This window comes from Bombus pascuorum, chromosome 12 (assembly GCF_905332965.1).
Source record: "Bombus pascuorum chromosome 12, iyBomPasc1.1, whole genome shotgun sequence".
Classification (NCBI taxonomy): domain Eukaryota; kingdom Metazoa; phylum Arthropoda; class Insecta; order Hymenoptera; family Apidae; genus Bombus; species Bombus pascuorum.
Genome location: NC_083499.1, coordinates 10,461,269 through 10,483,389, shown reverse-complemented (window position 1 = coordinate 10,483,389; position 22,121 = coordinate 10,461,269). Strand labels below are relative to the sequence as shown.

The 22,121-nt window shown below is 39.9% G+C and overlaps 1 long non-coding RNA gene across 2 annotated transcripts in view; it reads right to left on the bottom strand.

The window, feature by feature from the left end:
* Window positions 1–8,969: 8,969 nt before the first annotated feature.
* The window catches only part of LOC132912570 (uncharacterized), a 45,018-nt gene continuing 31,866 nt past the window's right edge, over window positions 8,970–22,121 (bottom strand). Inside the window, exons 1-2 of one of the 2 annotated variants that reach the window (XR_009659237.1) lie at window positions 15,603–15,998; window positions 8,970–9,464 (exon numbers count right to left, since the gene is read on the bottom strand). This is a non-coding gene — a long non-coding RNA (uncharacterized LOC132912570). Of the gene's footprint in view, window positions 9,465–15,602; window positions 15,999–22,121 lie in introns of those variants that run through there. The other variant, XR_009659236.1, reaches the window with a different exon arrangement.

Here is a 22,121-nt window from a genome sequence, read left to right as displayed (position 1 = left end):
AAAGAGATTAAATTTCAGAAATATTTACAAATTGGAAGGTATCTGATTATTATATTTGAGAAAAAATTATAAAATTGTAAAAGGAACTTATAATACGTCTAATTTTCTAATAATTATATAGCTGGTAAATTACAGTGCAACGACATCCGACCTCTTCTGATATACAAGTTGAGAATGATAATATTTTCTGAATTTTTTCATAATCACTCTTAACCTTTCATTGAATTTTTTGAAGCTCAATATTCTTACGGGGATCGAGTATTTTAAGTTATATAATTGTACAAGTGGGATTCGACCACGGATGGCTTAATTAATGTTATGTTATTTCATAGATATGCATTTCCCTATATGTATGCAATTTAACTTTTCTGTTGTAACAAATGGCTTGCGATAATTAATTAACAAAGATATTTAAATTATATTATAGTTATCTAAATATCGTGAAACAACAAATATTAGACATAAACATTGGACTGTTTTCATAGAAGATAACTAAAAGCTGATGTCGCTGTATAACAAAATTTCCATGAATGACGAAGCTCTGTATTCGTAGAGAAAAAAATTACCTAGAGGATAATATTAAAATCGAGAGAAGTTTTATTTGCACGTAAATTTCATATTGCTATTTCATCTTGTATCAGTATACAAAGAGAAAAAAGTACGACCGAGTAAAGTACCAATTTTTAATAAGTTCAACAACAGATTAGAACATTTCGCCTTAGAAGAAAAGTAGCACATAAAAGTAGTATATCATTACACAAATAACACGATACTGTAAATACATATATATGTAATTACATTATATTGCGAATAAATTCTAATACAATTCTGTATCGTCTACAACTTATAGTATAGTAAGGACTCGAGAGAAAAAATATAACAACATTTATATTAATATTAATCCACTTGCACGAAAATCTCCATTCTAATAAGCTAGTACGGCATATTTTAATAATTGAAAAACGTAACATTTTTCTTGCAACAATGAATTTCAGGACATCTTGATTGACACACGAAATCCTGAAAGCAGCACGTTCAAATTATTTAATGTGCGTCTGACACGTGACTCTGTTGAAATATTTTTTTCTCCCCCCGTTTCCTCCCTTTTTTTACGGAACGTCTCATTTTTGCGGTACATTTCGCTTCGTGCCTGTCGCTCCGTGTTAGATTCTATTAAAGGACATTTTAAACTTGACTCTTTTTTCCTTCTTGAAAAAATGAAAAGAGAAGAAGAAACCGATAGTAGATCGCGTAACTGCATTCTTGCCTCGTGTATTATTTTGACTTGCACCAAAATGCTTTTAAAGTGTCTTTCAGCGAATGCACGTGAACAGATCAGACGTTGGGATAAGTATCTTTTTTCTTTACGCCAGACGGTTTATTACGAGTATATAATTATGCATTTTCTTACGTTTTTTGAAAATTATTTATTTTGTAATACTTCTTTATAATTCCACAACTCGATGTACAATTTATAAGATATTATGAGACATTGGGGTATTAAAAAATAATCAATGTCGTATTGGATCGAGCAGATCGATTTCGAACGGGGACATCGGTATTAGCTTCGAGAAAAGTTTTTAAATATTAAATATTTAAAATTAATTATTTGTTACAAGACAATGACACGCTCTGGTTTAAACATGTATAAAATACCACAAAAAATATCTTTCAAATTTTAATCGCAACTAGAATGGTAGAAATAGAAGAACATATAAAAATATCTTAATAGCGAGAAATACGTATGTTAATATTTTAGGAGATTTTCACGTTCTATGCTCAGTCTAAATAATGCTGGCTCCCACAAATGAAATTCAAAAAGTAAAATTTAAACAGAACCCATCTGTCAACCTTCCACTCTCACTTTCCAATTTGCTAATGAGAGAATCAATTCCAATGTAGATATCAATCATAATCCATTAACAAATCTGAATGCAACTTCTAGATGCACATATCCCTTTGGACACTGAATATCCTCAACATCCTGCTTATTCAATGTCCTCTTCCCAGCGAATAATCAAAGTAATTATCATATCTGTTGAGACGAAACTGTAGTTCATATTGAATTTTACTATTAATTAACTAAAGTTTCCTATTTTTTCCATGTGTGTCCATGATCAAATTTTTCAATACAATATATAAATTTTAACATCGGAGATTAAACGTTATTATTTTAGTACATTAAAAGTGTAAAGTATATTAGTATCAACCTTAGGTTAATACCTGAACACTAAGGATACTATTACTTACATTAAGTTAATTACTAAGATTATCTAACTTAACATGCCCTATAGTTCGAATGCTCTGTTTCTTTAATTTGAATTGTCATCTCATTAGTACCTGTCACGATCGACTACCAATTATTCAATATCGTAGTAGCGTGACAAGAAAGATAATTCGACTTCCAGACGATTTATATATAACTTGTAGCAAACGAATTCAATTACAAATGCATTTACTTGGGATTCATATCATAAGCTTTATTGATAATGATTATGTGTGGGAGTATGTACATATATATATATATGTATCTTTTTCGTTCCATCCGCGATCTACACTTTCCTGCCACATAATTCCATCATTCGACATTGCAATTTCTGCTTCAAAGGGATATGCGTGCTGAAAACTGCGACCTCTATTTGTATTGCTCTTTCAACAACGTTCCACGTGGGACGAGTTTTTTTCGAGCGCGTCGCTACAGATCTGAAACGTAGAATAAATGATATCGACAACCGCCAGAACTTCCATGTCGCGTATTCTCGCGACTGTCCTGCCTAACGATTTCGACACCGCTGGAACTACGTATATATCGTTGAAAAACATATTAACAACGACTAGAAAAATGGAATAAGATGGCTGAAGAACCTTGGTATGTAATCAGTGAATGTTCGTTTCGTATTTATATTTCACATGTTGTGGTAAATTTTGTATCGCGTGATAGGTATATCAAGCGATGATCATTCTCTGTCTGGTAGATGAATTTGGTTATAATATTCATGAATATCTTGTTTTAATATGTAATTAGATAGTTCGAGTGGAGTAACTATTTCAGAAAGGTTTCGGTGTTTCAGTGAGAAATGTTTGTGTTAAAATATTAGTTCAATCTGAAGTTTAATTTTAATATTTGAATTTGATACTTACACAGAATTGCTCTATATTCTATTTTATAAACAATAAAATGTTACGAAACTATTAGAGCTGTAATTTCTTAAGATATTAAACTTAACGACACCCTACATTTGCGGAATAATTTAAGGAATCAACTTATAGAAAAAAAAAAAAAAAATATATATATATATATATATAATGAGATTCCACTATAGAAAAATGCATCGATGCACCGAGAAAGTTCACGCCATAGAACGATAGAGCTCGAAAAATATCGCAAAATCTTTCTCTATATTTTTTTTCAATTTCACACGAAACAGATGTAGATATAGTAGGATATATTTTCAATTCCAAAATATTATTTCTTAGATGCCTGAAAAATTCCAGGTGCTTAAACAATCCAAATCGGAGCGTTTTATCGTAAAACGGTCACGATGAATTAAAACGATGCAGAGTAACGTTTCAGCATGTCGTTCGCCGAATATCATCGCGAAATAACGAGAACGATTTGCAGTGAAAGAGGCGGCGTTTGCCGGAACGGTAGACCGCGTTGGGAAACAACGAATACTCCTATTTATCATTTCCGAAACGGTCGTTTCTCTGTTCTCTACCATTTTGAAAATCGCTACTCGCATTACCGCGGCGTGTCGACCGGAAGCAACTCGAGCTTCCCGGGTATTCGCGGTTTTCGCAATACCCTCGCAACGATCCGCTTCACTGGGAGAAGCGTCGAATACGTTTGCGCGCGACGAAACCCGAAACACTGTAACACCAGTGTCTGATAATCGACTGATAATTGCTGAAACGGTCCACACGCTTCAGAATCCCATCAGCGGTACATTACGGTAATAAGATTGTCCAGCACCTCGTTCGAATTCTTTCAGTATCGCGCACGAGACCGAACATCGACCTATCGTGGCGTACACATTCAATGCCGAATATCGTATCGTGACACGGATTTGTTCCAGTGACAAACACAAGAATATGATTTATACCTACATATTTTTGACATTTACGAGGTGTTTTCATTACATATATGAAATTTTATATTCAACATATAAAAGTTAAGAAACTTTATAATATATATATATTACTGTTTTATTATATTAATTCTAACTTATACAAAAAAGAAAATTACATACATTTCTAACATATATTTTTATTTATACATAATATAATTTACATATATCCTTAATATTTATAAATTTGTTTTATTGCGCAAACAGAATTATGTATTAACTATATGTGTGTAAAATGCATATGTAAAATTAAGAAACTCTATATATTTTACTATATTATATATAATATTTCACTGTATTAATTCTAGGTTTTCAAATATTAGAATACTTGAATTTCCCTAAATTTTCGTCAAATTATCGATAAAAGGAAACTGAATTAAAAAGTATTGTAAATCAATTTAATACGTGTATTGTACTTTAATTTGATATTGGCGATTAATTTTGAGTCAAATATAAGAATATAAGAAGTCACTTTTCACCATATTTCGAGGATATTGTTTAAGAAAATGTTAAACTTAGATACTCATTTTTCATTCCGCGATCAGCGTTTTATTCATTAGCGAAAATTACCGTATGTTCGTCATCGCAGCGAGAAAAAGTTACGCGCAGCATGCGTTTCGCCTTAATATCGCAATATTTCGAGAAGCATTTTTCTCGACGTAGCCATCGTGCATCGCTACATCAAAGAGTATCATTCCTACTATGATTTTTTAATCCCGCAATAAAATAAAATGCATATATGCCTTAAAGCAATCGTCATCTTGAATTGTACGTTGGATATGGGAATTTCGACTTCCATAAGCTTTCCGTGATTTTCATGAGCTGCTAGATCTACTTAGCAAGCACGGAACAATGGTGTCGAGCATTGTTAGCAGATAATACTGAAAATGAATATAATTCGAACATATACTCTAGCAAAATACCGTGATATCCAAATAGGAACGTAGACTAGGATTAGACTAACGCTTAGTAATATTATTATTTATCTAATCCAATATTTATTTATGTCGTTTTATGTTTTTTCTTTTTTGTTTTTATCAAAGTATTTTTACATGTAACAAAAGTTTTCATTAATTTGGAAAATTAAATAAAATCGTACTTTTGGATCTATAATGAACGTGGTTACGAAACAGGTTCTGCTTTCGATCCTTTAGAAATCTATCATTAATCAGCACGTCATTTTCAATATCTACTGTTACGTTTAAGTAAAAATATTCCGTAACATTTTTCATATTCGGTATGTTTAATTACGTATAAAGAAAAAATCGCCAATATCAAATTAAAGTACAATACACGTATTAAATTGATTTACAATACTTTTTAATTCAGTTTCCTTTTATCGATAATTTGACGAAAATTTAGGGAAATTCAAGTATTCTAATATTTGAAAACCTAATGACAAATGAAATCAATTTTTAGATAAATCGATAACAGGTAATTTGAAATTTTTTATTTGCTTAATGTGCGATTACGTTACACCCAAAGAGGAGAAAGAACAATATATTATCCGAATTATCAAAAATTTTATCACTATCGGAAAATTATCCAAAAAAGGGGAAGAATGCGATATCGTAAAATCTACATAGAAGGAAAAACATTGCTTTTGTTACGAGAGAACCCATCGTGCTCCTTATTAACTTAAATAATTTCATCCCGAAATGTTAGTAATAATTTTCTAAATCACATTTAATCTTTTGCAAAAAATCTACTTTTTTATTTTTCACTTGTTGTTTAACTTAATTATCCACTGAAGTTTCAATTTTTCCATTCGCGGCCATATTCCTTTATTTTCCTACATATACAGAGTGTATTTCATCGTACAGTAAGTAACTATGCAAAGGAAATCGATACTGACCTTGAAAGCCTCGAAAAAAATGGGCGAACCGAATATTTTTTTTTAATAAAATAGAATATAAATTTCTTTCGAAAAAGAGCAAAACCTATTACTACTGTTACTAGCTTTTATACAATTTTTCCGGAATATACGGAACAAGTTATAAGTAATTTACTGACGCTCTATTTTGCTGTTTCGAAAACATTTGCTTTCAATTTTTCGCAGAGTAAACGTTCTGATATTTAATCATTTTCTTAAGAGATATGCAATAGAAATTAAAACATTTTTTAGATATTATTTGCAGCCATTATTTCGCGTGATACAATTTCGAAAACCTTGTGAAATACATAAAAATCGTAAAATGCTGCAAATGGAATAATATTGAGATAACAAGAGGATTGAATTTTACATAAAAGTTTTTGCCATTATTACCAATGAAAAACGTGTTTGTTTAAAAAAAAAAGAGGAGTAGCGCGCAAAAAATACAAATAAACGTTTAAAACATACAAAGATAATATTCAAATATTTCACTCTAAAAATTCCTACGCGTCAAACAATCGCGTATTAAAAATGCTCGAAGCTACATCGCTTCTAAAATAAATTAATAAAAGAGAATCATCGTTGGGTACTAAAAGGAACCTGTAACGAGGTACAAGGACGTCTCCCTAACACACGAAGGTGTGAAATAAAAAATTCTACGACATAGAAATAAAAACAAAAACAAGCAGTAACAATAAAAAGAAACATCAAAGAATCTTATTCAAGATCGTAGGGTGGAAAACAAAATGTTCTCCAAGCAAGTTGCTAAGCCCTGGCAGCGTTACGGTATCGTCGACAAGTAGCGCAGCGATATTATACCATGACATTGCGTTTTCCGCGACATTACGTCGTATTGGCGGCCATTAAAGCAACTAGAACAGGCGTTCGCGAGTCTCGCTGAGTTTTAGCCGGCTGATCTCGCTCGCCTCGTTCCGCGAAAGATGGGAACGTGGCGGAAAAACCAGTGTTGAAAAAAGAGGATCCTCGTGACCGTAGATGCCGTGCATCGTGGCGAGACCAGATAACCGGCGATATTAAACATAATTCGCGCGTTTATCGCGCCGCGGCCGCTCGTAATCCGGCATTCGACGCACCCGCGCGCGATGGCGCCGCGACGACCAACGCGGTCGTTTACGCCGCGTGGAGAGCCCCGCGGAAAACAAAAGAGAGAGCCGACCCTTCGAAAACACGCTGCGATACCAAGAGATGGATAGATAGAGGGAAAAAAGAACGACGCTGGGTGGTCGCGGGACAGAGACAAAAGACCAGAATCAAAGAGAGCGCGATGCTGGTCGCGGAGAGGAGGACGCGATAGCGACGAAGGAAAACGATAGAAGGAGATAAACGGGAAACGAACGAAGGAATGAAACAAGGACGGACGAAAAAGAGGTTGTCGGGATGAAAAAAGGAAGCACGGAATAGGCTGGCGGAACAGAGACGGAGATAGGTAAAGAAAGGACGAAAGGACGAGTAAGGGTGGACGCTGGGGAAAAAGAGAGTTGATATCAAGCGAAAAGAGAGAGGGAGGCTCACCGCCGTTGGACATTAAGAACGTTTCGTGCGGCAATTTAACCACCTAGCAGGGACGCCGAGAGCGGCGCAGTCAGCGTTGCTGCTGAAGCCAGCCTGAACAGCTATATAGGCGAAGGGAAGGTATATAGCTGAAAAGAAACGCGGGAAAAGAATCGAAACGAGACGGACAGAGAAAAGTAGATAGGTTCCACCACGGTGTATATGTATAGCGGAGTTTATACGACTTCTTCGCGCGTGCGCCTGCACACCTGCAGATTAGGTTTAACAGCCTTAATTTTAAAAAATTGCCACCTCTCCCCAGACGATTTGCTGTCTCCTCTTGCCCCTCGGGCGAACTTCCTCTTGTTCTTCCCTATCCGACTCGTTCGACCGTTCACGCCACCCCTACGTATCACCTCGACACCCTTCCCACGACGAAACGAAATTGCGCCGCTTTGCGCCGTTTAGAACCAACTTCTCCACGGCCTTCTCTGTTTCTCTCGAACCCTTGATGGTGTTTCTACGGTCAAGAACTACAACCGAGGCACGTTGGCCATCGTGGACGTGGAAAAGCACGGACAGGCTCAGGCCATTTGCTGCTTGCCTATACGCACCGATCGGGATTAGACGTCACGAAGTGGCAGGGATATGTCGTCGGAATTTTGGGGAAAATTGTTTGGGGCTGACTAACGTGGACAAGGGTAGACACCAGGGAAAATAAAATTGCGAACCAATGGAATTTTGACCAGAGACTTCCTTCGTTTTAGGTTGCTGCGTTCACATCATAAGATAGTTAATTGAGGCTTGGGTAATACATATTTAGATGTTTCAATGGAATTAGTATGTTGTGTTAAAGATATTTCATTTTGTAATTGTCTCGAATGTAATTCGACATGTTAAGAATTGTAATTATCGCTTTGCTTTGTTTTTGTAATTGGGAAATTGAAATGCTGAACGATGCAAATCCCACAAGCGATGTTTTCTAAATCAGGAAACGTATTTATGTTAATACTAGGGCTTATATCGTTCATCGCTTGAATGCCATTCACCAACACCTTTATGAACTTAAAGGGAAAATAAATAGTAAGTATCTATTAGTTATTAGTTAGTAGAAACTTTTAATCGCGTGTTTCGAGATTTATCTATGCACGATCCGACTAATTTCCAAAACTAATTTGACCAGAAGCTTTTGGTTAATACTACTATTAACTAGTTAATTCTAGAAATACCCAAACGTATTTATCTAGTTTTAATTAACAACACACAATTAATTTTGTAATTAACTAGAGTAAACTAGTTCCTATAGACGAAAAGCATTTGCAACTACTATTGACAGAATTCGGCTTTTACCCATAACACGTGTACCAAATTACCTTTATCTCGCCTAAAAATACTATTCCTAGAAATACAACAAATACTCTAAAAGATAAGTAATAGTAAATAATAGCAAGGAAAAATTGACAGGTTGCCTGCATAAAATTTCCAACACTAATCTGTTACATACAGACACATATATTTCTCTTCTATTCATAATGCATACATTTCCATATATATATTTCTGTCAGAGGACAAATTGATGAACTCCATTTTTTATCAAGTTCTTAATTTTATTATGTACGTAATTGATCAATAATTAATTGCTAATAATTAATTTGCATTTAATTCTAAGATAAATTCTAAAATAAACGTAGAAGATAGTATTTGTAATGTCATCAGTTTTCTGAACTTTTCGGCGCAGATCAATTAAACGTCTCAACGGCTTATACGATATATAGCGGCTATAACGAGAAACAAGTTAATTACTAATTTTGGAACGCCTTTGATAACGCAAAAATTATTCTTTGTGCAATCATCGTCAGAACTCGATCATCGCCATTGCATTCTTCTTCCAGAGAATTTGACTCGATCTCCAGCCAGCCTCGTCCACGATCGAATCAACGTTACTGGTGAACCTGTAAAAATAAAACGAAGGCTATCAGCGATGTGAGTATAGGAGATACTTCTTTTTTAAAGTTTCGCGATGCGATCACGTGCCACGACGCGTATCGCGACGACGCGACTCTGGAAGCGGAAGAAGTTGCCGCCTTCTACCATTAGGCGCGAGCCAGCCGAATAACTCAACACGCGTGGCCCGTGTTCGCTTCGAGCTTAAATTGATGATGCATCCGGTGTATTTGCGAGTTTCGTCGGACAAGCTACGTAGAGCGTCAGAGAGAGGAGCAGAATATCTAGATGCCTAGATTAATTAACAACTTCGTAGACCGTCCCTTCTCGTGGACCCCTTTCCGTAATTCCGTGGAAATTTTTGCCCCGACCCCGCCCTCTCCCTCTTGGTAGCCGACTGTGCTGGCCGGCCGCAATAAAATCCACGTTGAGCCAGGTTCCAGACTCGTGTGAAATATCGCCGCGAATTATCATACCATCTGAAATTAAAGGGCTGAAATTTCGGGCTGGTACCGCGCCGGCGGTGGTGCCCACTGGAAAATAATTTTGATGCTCGCTCTCTACTTGTACGCACGCTTTTCCCACCCCCCGCCATCCTCTATGAACCCCCTCAGGCCGCTAATCCCGCTGTTCACCCTCTTCTTCCTTTCCTACCTTGTCTCCTTCTGTGTCGACTAACGTGGAACAGACAGAGCCGAGAGTAAAGTCGCGAGCAGAGGGACGCGAGTGGAGAAGGGACGAAAGCAGGCGGCTCGGTAACCGTGACGCGATGGGGATGACAACGATGGAGAGCGAAAGAGAGGTAACCGAGCCAGCTCTCGGTGAAGAAAGAGCAGGCCGAAAAGCGCTACGGTTATACGATGTTCTCGATCGTGAAGCGGAGAGACTACGAGGAAAAAGGAGAAAGTTCGACGCGAGGGACAGAGAGGACACGAAGGGTAGCAGAGAGCGACGTGGAAAAAGAGGTACCGACGATACTAACGTAGAGGAGAAAGGAAGAGGGCGACTTCCGGCGGAGCGAAAGGGCGCCCTCTTTGCCCGCTCGTGCGCATTTGCCTCTCTCTTCCTGTCCTCTTAGCCAGCGACCCCCGCGCCCTCCCTGCACCCCGTTTTTTTCTTTCGCGCAACGCGTCGCGCGTTTCCGGCACGGCGCGCGCTGCTTTTCCTGGTCGCGAGCGACGATTTTTCTTTGGCAGCGTCTGCGCGGCCACGCCCTCCCGCTGCAATGGCCGCGGGACCGAAATTTCTCGCGGGGGCGGCACCCTTTTCCCTGCTACCCCGCGATCTTTTTCCTTCTCGCTTGCAACCCAGCTTTCCCCTCGTTCGTCCTTTTTCACCTACTGTTCTCCCCCAACTACCCCCCACCCCAATTTTTCTAATTTTTCCACCGGTTTTTTTTTCCCCTCGTTAACTACTACCCCTTCACACGCTATACATCTCACGGCCTCTCTCCTCTCTTGTCCTCTCCTTCTCTTGTCTCTGTTACCCTTTGAATGAGAGCGACGACGACGACTAGTACGACGACCAGCAACAGCTCGCCGACCAGCTTTCCTTCTCTCGCCGCTGTGAGCTGCAAGGGTGTGTTTTAAGAGGTCTCTCAAACAGGCCCGTGGCTACGACGCCGACTGTCTGTGTGCATTGTACTTGGCTCGTGTAATGTGTACGTACGTCTTTGATCGAGTGTTTATACGGACTCGGCTCAGGAATCGATTGGTCCCTATGGTTAATGAGTCGCGCTGAATGCTATTGATGTTTCCGATCGATTTATGGAAGCTGCTCCGCTTCCATCGTTATCGAAGAAGAAACACAGGACAACCGTGGCGGACTTGGTTAGACGATTTGCCTCGATTGTCGTATCGATTTCGTTCGTATGCTTTTTAATTGATCTGCTAGTACGTAATTCGATCGGGATTTGTCAGGATCGAGCGCAACCCCAACGTCCACCAAACACGCTGGTTCAGCCTAAATTTGAAAGCAGGCAACGAATTTAGCATCGGTCAACCGGGCTTGTTTAGAGGCAGGTTTGACGCGATTTCACGAACCTTGGTTTTCGATGAATCGATAGAAAATCGTACTTGGTGGATGTTATCGTGGAAATCGATGAATCTGACTACGTTATAAAATAACGCCCTGTGAAGTGGGACCGCAGCGAGGACTCGATTTAACAGCCGATTATGCCGAACGATTAGCAAAGCTCGTGGATGTTATAAACGATAGATTTACAGGATTTAAGAGTTGATATCTGCGGATTAGAATTTGAGATATAATCCGCACTCGACGCGCTGTGATTACTGATAATGTGCTCAGCGTTATTTCATATTTACGCGACAGCTTGAAAATATTGCGAACGTAAACGATTAAAAGTAGTTAAGTTAATATACATACGATATTCCGTAGGAACGTTTTCGAAAAAGTAAGATGAATTCAGGTTTAAGAACTTCGACGAATTTTTCAAACACTAAATCACGTTAAAAACATTCGATCCATTCTCGTATTGTCGTGGAATATTTTCTTAATTAGAGCTAATTTGATCCGATGAATGACCATCTCTCGATCGTGTGTATCCAAAGGAGTCAATATTTGTCCGACTTGGAGAAATGTGTACTTAGCTCGTGCAAGCTTCTTGAAGCTTGTTTGGGTCGATAATTCGTGCTCGATGCTAATCGAACACCTATCAATCGTTCCTATGGTTGGTTTATCGCCTTTTCGCATGGCGGTGCGTTCGATCAGTCCAATTTGAAAAGCAACAGAAACCAAAAAAGATTCAATTAAGAAGAGAATGAACTTTTCATTTCCGCTTGAAACCAACATGAATCATCATCATGGAAGATTAAACATAGTTTTAGCCGACGTAACAATAATGAGATCGAGCAGTTCGTTCTTCATCATGGTGCGTTTGTAAATGAACGAATGATTAACATCAAATTCGCTGGAATATCGTGAACAGCCATCGACGCGATACCATGTTGCACCCATCCGCTGAAATTTGTCTATGAATTTTGTCATGAAGCATGCCAACTGAATTTTATTCTGAATACGAGCCTAAATTAGTACCGTACAATTCCTGTGGCGCTTTATTAGTACGCGAATGTTAAAAGAGGAAGTTAGAAGGGAAATTTTGAACGAGGAATTCAAAGGGAATATTAAAGAACGGGATTCGTTGAAATTACAAAATCAGATGATTTTTTAATTCGTTGTTCAAAATTACGTACCACGTAAACAACAATTTTCATCTACGGATAAAATATACAAAAATTTTCATTAAAAAAACACTATTGACAAAAGTTTTTTTTAAAACAGTTACTTACAGTTAGTTTGTTTAGAAACAGTTTGTTTAGATACATCGGAATACTGATTACAAGGAAATGAATGAATCGAATGAAAGAAACTTCTATGATAAAATATGAAAAACAATTTTCATTCAAGTATAAAGAAAGCAACATTTTTTACTCTGTAACACAAAAGAATATTAAACAAAGATTTAATAGCAAAAAGATTTGAAATCGGCATATTAATCGAACAGCGTTAAAGTAAGTCCAGGGAAAGAAATTTTCATAGTAAAATACAAACAAAATTTTCCATTCTAGAGTATAAAGGATAATTCAGAAAAATGTTTGGAGGTGGATATTACCGAGGAAATCGGAAAAACTTGAAGTAATTGGAATAGTAATTATACAGGGTTAAATAAATCGAACGAAAGAAGTTTCGATGGTAAAACGTGGAAGTAGCAAGAAGACAAACAAAAATTATTCAAACCATGAAACGCGTTTGTTCGACTCGCAAATCTTCCACGTAATTAACATTCTTCCAGGAAAGAAAAAGAGAAGCAGGCGAAAACGTTCCGGCTGATAAATGCAAATCCCGTTGGCTCGGCTATTTCGCGAGATGTCTCGCAATTATAAGGTAATCAGAATATAAACCTACCGTGCAAAACAATAATTTAATGCGTACAGAACAACGGTATCACGGTAGGCGGTCGCCTGTCTGCCGGTTGGTGCGATGTAAATTGTTAATTTTAATTCGACTACTCGTTATTCTGCCTAGAAATCCTCACATTGCCAAAAATTTCACAAAGGACCGTTATTATTCGAACAACAAAGTTTTCTAAAAAATTTCTTACACCAAAATCAAATTCTTATCTCGTGAATCGATATGATGGAACGAAGTGCACGAAAGATCATAACTTTGGTTTAAAGACTTAACTTTACTATGGAGCAACAGACAGTAACTGTCTCCACTGGTCGAAGATCGTGCTTTAATTGTGTTGATATCCGCGACGATGAAAATTAACGAGATTCATCAAGAGGTCCAATCCGTACAAACGTTCATAGCTCGTCGTATTACGCACGTATGAACAGCTATGAACTTCTCTCTAACGGTAGTCTCTCTGTGGCTCTATCTCTGCCTCCCTTCACGGCCCTGCAGCCTGTAGTGCACGAGCGCGTGTAAAATTTAACGAAATTTAAAGGGCTGGTTTGTGAGCTTCGATAATTATAATTATGCCACAGCCGCGTGTAATTATCCCTGGATTTCCATCGGTACGCTCAATGGCGATGCGTTGGCACGCGCGCGCACGCCTCGCTTTCGAAACGTCAAGAAATTATATAATCGTGAAATTCGCGAATACAATGAAACACGTCAGTCTCGTGTATCCGTTCAATGACGCGAAAGGAAGAGAACTCGTTTCAACCGAGGCCGTCCTCCTCGTTTTTCCCCTTTCCCCCACTATCGTGCTTTTTTTCTAGTTTGGTCCATTTCAACGCTTTCCTTCGACCAGGTTACTCTTCCATTTCGTTTGCTCATTTCACCGGGTTGGACGTTTTGATCGGGGAACACGGGGAATATTGGCGAAACGACGGGGAACAGTTTACGCGGACGAACGCGTTATAGAGAGAAGTTTGTATTGGCGTCGTTTAGTTCCGAAGTCGTTAATTGCAGTAGTTTGCAGATTTAGTAGAGAACTGCCACTTGGGGGGCTGTTTCACGGTACGCAACGAACGGAACTAGAAACGCGAACAGTCATGCGAACGGTTTTATGATAACGTAGTTCTCGGTACCAGCTTTATTCTTCCGCGTAATATTCGATCTTCTCGATCGTTCGTTTTATCCCAAGTCGTAAATTGGCGAAAAACAATGGCCTGGCGAGCTTTCGACGCTTAAAACTAAGGAAATTTGCCTGCATTAAACTCTCGGAAGCAAAAGTCCGCGCGGCTGGATAACGAGCGGGGTTACTCTAGCTGCGGCTTGAAAATCCACGAAGCGAAAAGCATCTGCATCGATGATGCGTTAAATGGTCGACAGCGTGCAATTACGAGACCAGAGGTGCACCGTCTAACGAAGTTCCTGCCGAATTTCACGTAATTGTTTGATACGGTGGACGAAAACTGCCGCGAGAAACATAAATTATCGTCGAGAGACATGGAAATTGCGCTGGCGGCGTGGTCGAACAAGAGGTTACACGAGAGAAGAACGTATATTCCGCGTAGAAGCTCGGCGACCCCGGCGCGTCGAGAGGCGCGCGTCGACGCGACGAAAGCGTTCACCTCGAAACGTGGCACGTGATCGATCGGACGTAGTCGCGATCGGTCGCATCGAAGTCAATGGGAACGGCGGGAACGGCGTTTCGTACGTTCGACTCGTGGAAAACAGATGGCCAAGTATTTGCACCTCTCCCGCCCTCTGCGCCGATACGGGGTTGGCCGTGTTTTCCGGACGCGCGGGGCGAGTGAAGAAGATGGAATTCTCAGGCGAGCGGAAAAAGGAAAAACGGGAAAAAGCAGGCAGGGGAAAAAAAGGGTGGAAATGAAAGGTAAAAAAAAATTTGGGGAAAAAAGAAAGGTAGTCGACGACGAACAGGTTGGAAGGGATTGAACGAGAGTTTTGCGCAGGATACGTAGCAATGGTGGGGAGCGGCTGGAGGGAAAAAGACGAGCGATTCGGAGAAGCAACGATGAGGTGGGGGTGTAGGTTGGTGTAGCGATCGGTGCACGAAGGCGGGAGAGGGGTTGGCAAAGCAAAAAGAAAGACAGAAAGAGGCGTGCAGCGACGGTATCGGGGGAAGGAAACTGAACAACGCAAGTCAATCGTGCGTCTCTTAATAGAAAAGTGGGGTCGATTTATGGGTTATAGGTAAACTCTGCACTCACCCCTCTGGATCATCGAGCCCGTGTCCCTCCACCCGGCATCCACACCCCCTTTCTACATCGCCTACACACGTCCAGTAGCGGCCACCGATCGGCCGGCAGATATCGCTCTTTCGTTTCCCATCGACACTATCCCCCTTTTTGTCAACCGCGTACTCTCCGCGGCCCTGACCGACTGCCACGTGAGAAAACTTGCACGTGATGCGCGAACGCGCGCAAGAACCCGATCTCGAGGAATCCTCCGGAGAGGAAACACCGCCGGAGATCCGGCGATTTCTGCTTGCCCGGAAATTTAAGTGTGTCTGTGTAATTTGGGATTATCGCCTCGCTTCGAGGATATCTCAGTTATTTGTTGTTGCACCGTTATTAATTAAGTACGTTGGGATCGATTACGAGGACTTGGTTGGGTCAAGTTTTCGTATGTTCGATTCTCAATACAGGGAATGATATCATTAGGAAATTTAATTGTTATCAGATTGCGGATTTTTATGCATTTTAATGTTCTTATGAGCGTAACTAGAGAAATGGAATCTCTTATGCATATGTTTCTACTTTTAGGTGTTAGGCACAGAACGCATAAATGATAGCTTTGTAATTACGTGTTGGAAATATGAAGAGTGAATGAAACTGGATTAAAAAGTCGTGAATTTGTTGGTTTTATTTCTAACATTATGGAAAACGTGATTCGACGATTTTATAGAATTTGCTTGGGATAAATGTTTATGGGGCGGATTAATTATATCGTTTAATCAAATTCGTTGTAAGCGAAACTGCTTGCAGAAAGGGAAGAAGATTGTAAAGGAAATTAAAGTTAGTCAGATGATATTATCTACATCACGAAAGCAATTCGGTAATTCTATTAAATATGTATTTTCATTTCAAATACCTTCGCACGTTTAGGATGCCAAATTTATCTACAGAGAACTGAAAATATATATTCAGTTTAATCTATGTATCATGCTTCCTTTCCAAATGGCGTATAATATTTAATAAAAACTATTAGTAATAAAGCAACGTATTAATATAAGTAAAGACAAAATGAAAAAATATGATTAAAAAAGGTCGAACACGCTTTAAGTTTCACCATATTTATATTGTAATACATCGAAAACTTCGTTTACATTTCAAAAATTTCATCAAGCTACCAAATGTATTAATGGGAGCTCTTTAGGAATAACAAAAAATTGTTAATGTTAATTTCGGTACTCTTTAAATTTAAATATTTGCTCGCATTAACTGCATAGTTAACTATCCTCGAATTATAATACGTTTCAAATCATGTATCTTCCATTTACATTACGAAGATGGAATTACCAAATATATCGATACGAAGAGAAAAATTCGACGAAGGATGTTTAAATGACTCCCAAATCCTCTAAGAAATTATCTAACAAATAAATCGTACAATGACCGAAAACTTCATCCACTGCTCGAACTTTATTTAAAACGCTACAATTTCGGCCCACCAAAGAAAGTTAGGCTATCTTAACGCTTGTCCAAGCGGCGATGTGTTCGCGGCGGGGTTGATTAATAGTCGCGTCCCAATTTCCGTGGCGGTCGCGTTTCCGCAAATGAAGCGTGCCGCGTGGCCGACGTTATACTATTTAAAAGGCAAACAATTGAAACGTATGTGCCCACGCACGCGAAACGAGCACGACAACACTAAAAAGGGAATGGTGCGGAGATACTGGACGTATAAAGAATGAAAAAAAGAATGAAAAAAAAAAGAAAGAAAGAAAAAATACAAAACACGAAAGAGAAAAAGAGCAGAAAATAATAGTCAGACTAGAATGAGACTAGCCAGAATTTTTTCCCCTAGAAAATTTGTCCTGCCAAGAGACGGCTATGATACACGGACACATTTTTGCAATCGTTACGATTCGCCGGGACGCTGATCGCGTATTATGAACGCAGAAAGCTGTGTAATTCTCCTTGGTCCGGAGTTATAATTAGTTGAATTTCCGAGATTTCGAATTCACCAGGAAAGGAGACTCGACGTTCCCGCCGGTATTCCCCGTAATTTTTTTGTAATGTGCGCGCGATTGCGTGCACCGTGTATCGCCAGTACAGGGCGGGAGCCATGACTGCGCTCTTTTTTCAGGAATACGCGATACACGCGCAGGAAAAATTAGCTCGTGAGAATGGCCACGGGGTTTCGATCTTCGTTTATGGCTCGCGCCGCCGTTGATGGAGGGAGTAATCGATTAACGATCGGGGAAATTTTGTTGTCACAGGTCGTACGCCGTGAATTTGTAGAGACGTTACGAGGTTGTTCGTGCAGGGTTTGAGTGAAAAGTTGTAAAGACGATGGATTCAATTTGCTTGGAAATGTGAATAATAGCGTTCGAAATACGAGTAGCGATTTCCTGCGCTAGCTAAAACGAATTGAAAGAAATCAGAATTTGAATTATTAGATAAATGCGTGGATGATGCGAAATAGAAGCAAAGAGCAAAAGTAAGACTAAACCTGCCTACATTTGTTTTAATATTGTCCGCAGTTCTTGGAATTATTCCACGTTAGATTAATTATAGCAACAACCAATTTATAAATTTATGGCAAATCTTTTTTATAATTCTATCGACATTTACGATCTTAGATATATGAAGATTGCGTTTCAGCTGCAGGAATAAAAAACGAGCTATATAAATAATCAGCTTCGCACTGAAACTAATCGAAATAACGATATTGAATTGTTACCTGAGCTAATTTGACGAGTGCGTGTTAGGATTTGAAAATTTAACAAACCGCTTCCTCTTTGTATTTTTGGAAATGAAGGATGGTTTTTAATACGCTTTAAATTCCGATAATAAATTTTTATTCCGTTTCGCTCATCGATTTCTTTCTTTCTCTCTGTTATATCAGATTATTATCAGATTACGATATTCCTTCGAATTTGCATCTAAAATTTACGAACCAATCTCTACCAACTAATCAATTAACAAGCAAGAGATTCTATTTTGTTGAGAACTGTGTATCAATATTTTCGTATCGCGTAACATTTAGAGTACTGCAACATCGAACAAATTATCCTCGATACACCGAGAAGATATGTGTAGATAATTTGAAAACGCATAGGGATATTACTGCCCTAAATGGAGACGCCCGGAGAGTGACACGTAGAACAGAATAGACATTAAACGGACATTTCCATCGGTGCCTGATGTAACGTGGACGCATAATTTCCAAAAATACATCTATTCCCCGTGCACGACCACTATCAGCTATCTACAAACATTAGCGATAATTATCATTATTGCTAATTGATGTATACGCAGAATTATATCATTCTGATTGATCCGTTCCACATCAAAGCGGCGGTCATGAATGAGTAACAAAAACAGGCAGCCTCTCGTCCGCCACTCCCCCTACGCACGCTGATGTCACGGAAGAATCCTGACGAAACATAAATAATCAGCCCGGACGCGCGAGCAATCGAATTAATGACAATACCAACGGTTCGGTGCCCGTTAGAATCGCGTTATCAACGAGAGCGATCAAGGTATCAACCGGTTACCGGTTTCTAATTTTGTATGCAAATCTGTCACGACCGACTAATTGAATCGAACGTAACGCACGAAATTTATCCGGTTGATCGAGGTCCCTGGAATGCACGATTCTCGAAAGAGAAAAGCGGCAAGACCGGCTACGATACAGCAGGTGCAGGACTTTTTAGTACCGGTCGAAGTGAAAAATTCGTAACGAAGTAATGGAAGTTAAGCGACGACAAAGGAGATAAAATTCGAAACTTTCACGATCGAATTGAAAATGCTTGTAGACGGAAGAAGACGAGGAGAAAACGGGATGTGGAAGGTATTCATCGCTGATTAAAATAACACCACGATCAGACGAAGGTATACGGTGAAAATAAAGAACGAAGAACGTAACGAGACTGCGAGGCGTCGATCGACGAGAAGCTCTCGCGATCCGGAGACTAATAACCCGATTTCCTGTAAATTTCGCGCCGGCGGGCCGCTTCTTTTTTCCCTAGGAAATAACCGGTTTAATCAGGGACGGCTTCCTTCCCGTGCTATTTGCACGAAATTTCGGAGTTTCGAGCCCGCACGATACGTGTGGGTGGCACAGCTGCGCCGAATGCCTGCTAAAATTAGGATGTGCCCGCGTGCGTATATGTGATCGTGTGTCTGGCCGTGTATACGTGTACGCGCGTTCTACTCGCGCGTTCGTCGTTCCGTGTGTCCGTAGTAAGCTTTTGCGCTCTCTCGGCCGTGCTTCGCCTCTCTCAATCCTATCGCGAACGCGAGCTCACGTACACAGATATACCAGCCTGCTGTGCGCTACGCGTCGCCTCTCTTTTTCTCTCGCACTCTCTCTCCGCGAATCTCGATCTCGCTTCAATCCTCTCTGGCTGCGTGCTTTTTTCTCGTGTGCGCGCACGAAGGTCGGTCGCTGGCCAGGCGCGAGGACGAGGCGAGCGGAGAGAAAACGCGAGAGAAAGAGAGAGGCCCGGTGGACTGAGGGAGGAAAAGAAAGGGTACCAGGAGCCGAGAGGGTCGATAGGTGGGCACCGACCACCCCAAAAGTCCGCGCACCACCGCCACCACCACCCTTCTGCTCTTCCTCGTTCCTCGTTCCTCCTCGTCCTTCCTCTACCGTCGCCTCATCCTACGGCTCACCCTCTGGCCTCCTCGTGCCCCCTTGGACCAACTGCTGGGGCGGGGGTGCGACGCCCGCTTTATAAATATCTACCGTGGAACGTTAAACAGTTCGCTAGTTACTAATGAAAAAAGAAATAACGCTTGATATTAGTTGCTGCTGCGCCCTTGCGCGACCATTTGTCGACGAGCCGCGTTCCGCACCGACGAGACGGAAGGGTGGAACGACGCTCTTTTCAGTTATTTTCCAGCCGGTAATCGATAGGCAGAGACGCTTTTAAGAATGTGCAAATTAAAAAATCCATAGTTTTAAAAAAGTCCGACTAAACGCTATAGAGCGATTCAACGAAGGATCAACGATGATTCTAAAGTTTCGAGTTATCTTTGTCTATATTCGTTTCAGTGTTTGTTAAACATCGAATTATTTTATACAGGGAGACTACGATGATTCTGATATTTCCTTTTTCTATATTCAACTTTATTCTTCTTAAATACTGTATTATTTCTATCAATTATTTTATCTCGATGATTGTACGACGAAGTTTACTTCAAACGTGTCATTAACTTTGACAAAGGATCCTGTTTAAATAAAAATAAATATTTATCGAGTAAATATCGAGTTGCTAAATTTCTGGCAGCTTGAACGATCAATCGATTTAATCTGAACCAAGTTTTCTAATCAAACTTTCGAGTAATCTCGTGCGACGACATATAACGACGGATTATGCATATTCTTTAAACGGAACGAAGTTCCGAATTAAAGAGGTATGAATCAAAATTCAGTAAAATACGTGATCGAAAGAAATTATCTTGATTAAAATTCCAGTGCCGCGCCATCGGGTGACTCGCGAAAAAAGAGCGCAGAGAGCATCGTGTAGGCGCGGTTTCGTAGATGGTGATCGATATCGGGGGCAGAGGGGGCGAGTTTTTTAACGTCGCCGGCGATAAATGTTAACGACCACGGGACGAGGTACGCGGGGGGAGGCTATTGAAGGGTGGTTACACGTAAGAGTGGCGATAACCGGCGATAATCTCGTTTGGTCGGATACTTACTTATTCATGCAAATATTTATAATTCACCGTAAGCGTTTTAATTGCATTAGCACAGTAACGAGTACTTGCACGCGTTCATTAAGTATGGAAAAATGGCAGGGAATAGGTTGTCGGTGGTTGCCGGTGAATTTTCAAAGGAAAATATTGATCGCGGTGCCCTCTCTAGCGCGTGTCTTCGCCTCTCGCGAATTTATTTGCACTCGCGCGACGCACTGCACGGAAACAGAGAAGAGACGACGCGCGGAGGCGGAATGGAAAGAGAGAAACAAGAGGAACAGTGAAAGAGACTTGAGCCATAAAAAAATCGGGCAATTTGATCTCTTTCTCCCTCTTGTAGAACACTCAGACCGTACACACGGTCAATTTCATTAGCCGTGCATTTCGAAAACGGATTTGTTCTTTGTGCCTGGGGTCCGGGTAATAAATTCCGCGGAAATGGAGACGATGGGAAGCGAACGTTACTCTCGAAACTCGCCACGCGACGCAAGAAGCATATAGTAATTATTGATACCATTCCCGCCACCGGCATGGTTTAATCATCGAATTGTGATGAAACTGACGCAAGAAAGGAGGGAAAAAATGGAAGAGAGTAAACCAGGCGAAATAAGTAATCCGTAAACGTCAGGTGTACGCGCTGAGTATCTCTATCGGGCAATCGAAGAAAACAACGATCAACGGTGGTTCGGCACAGAGATACGTCTTTATTATTAACGCATAAAGAGTCGGTTAATTGGAAATTCATATAAGCGCCTAAAATATGCAAATTCGGGACAAAGAAATTCATTTCGAAGTTTAATTAAAAACGAGCGAAGCAAAAAAAGAAGCGAGAGGAGAGAAAGAAAAAAGAGAGAAAGA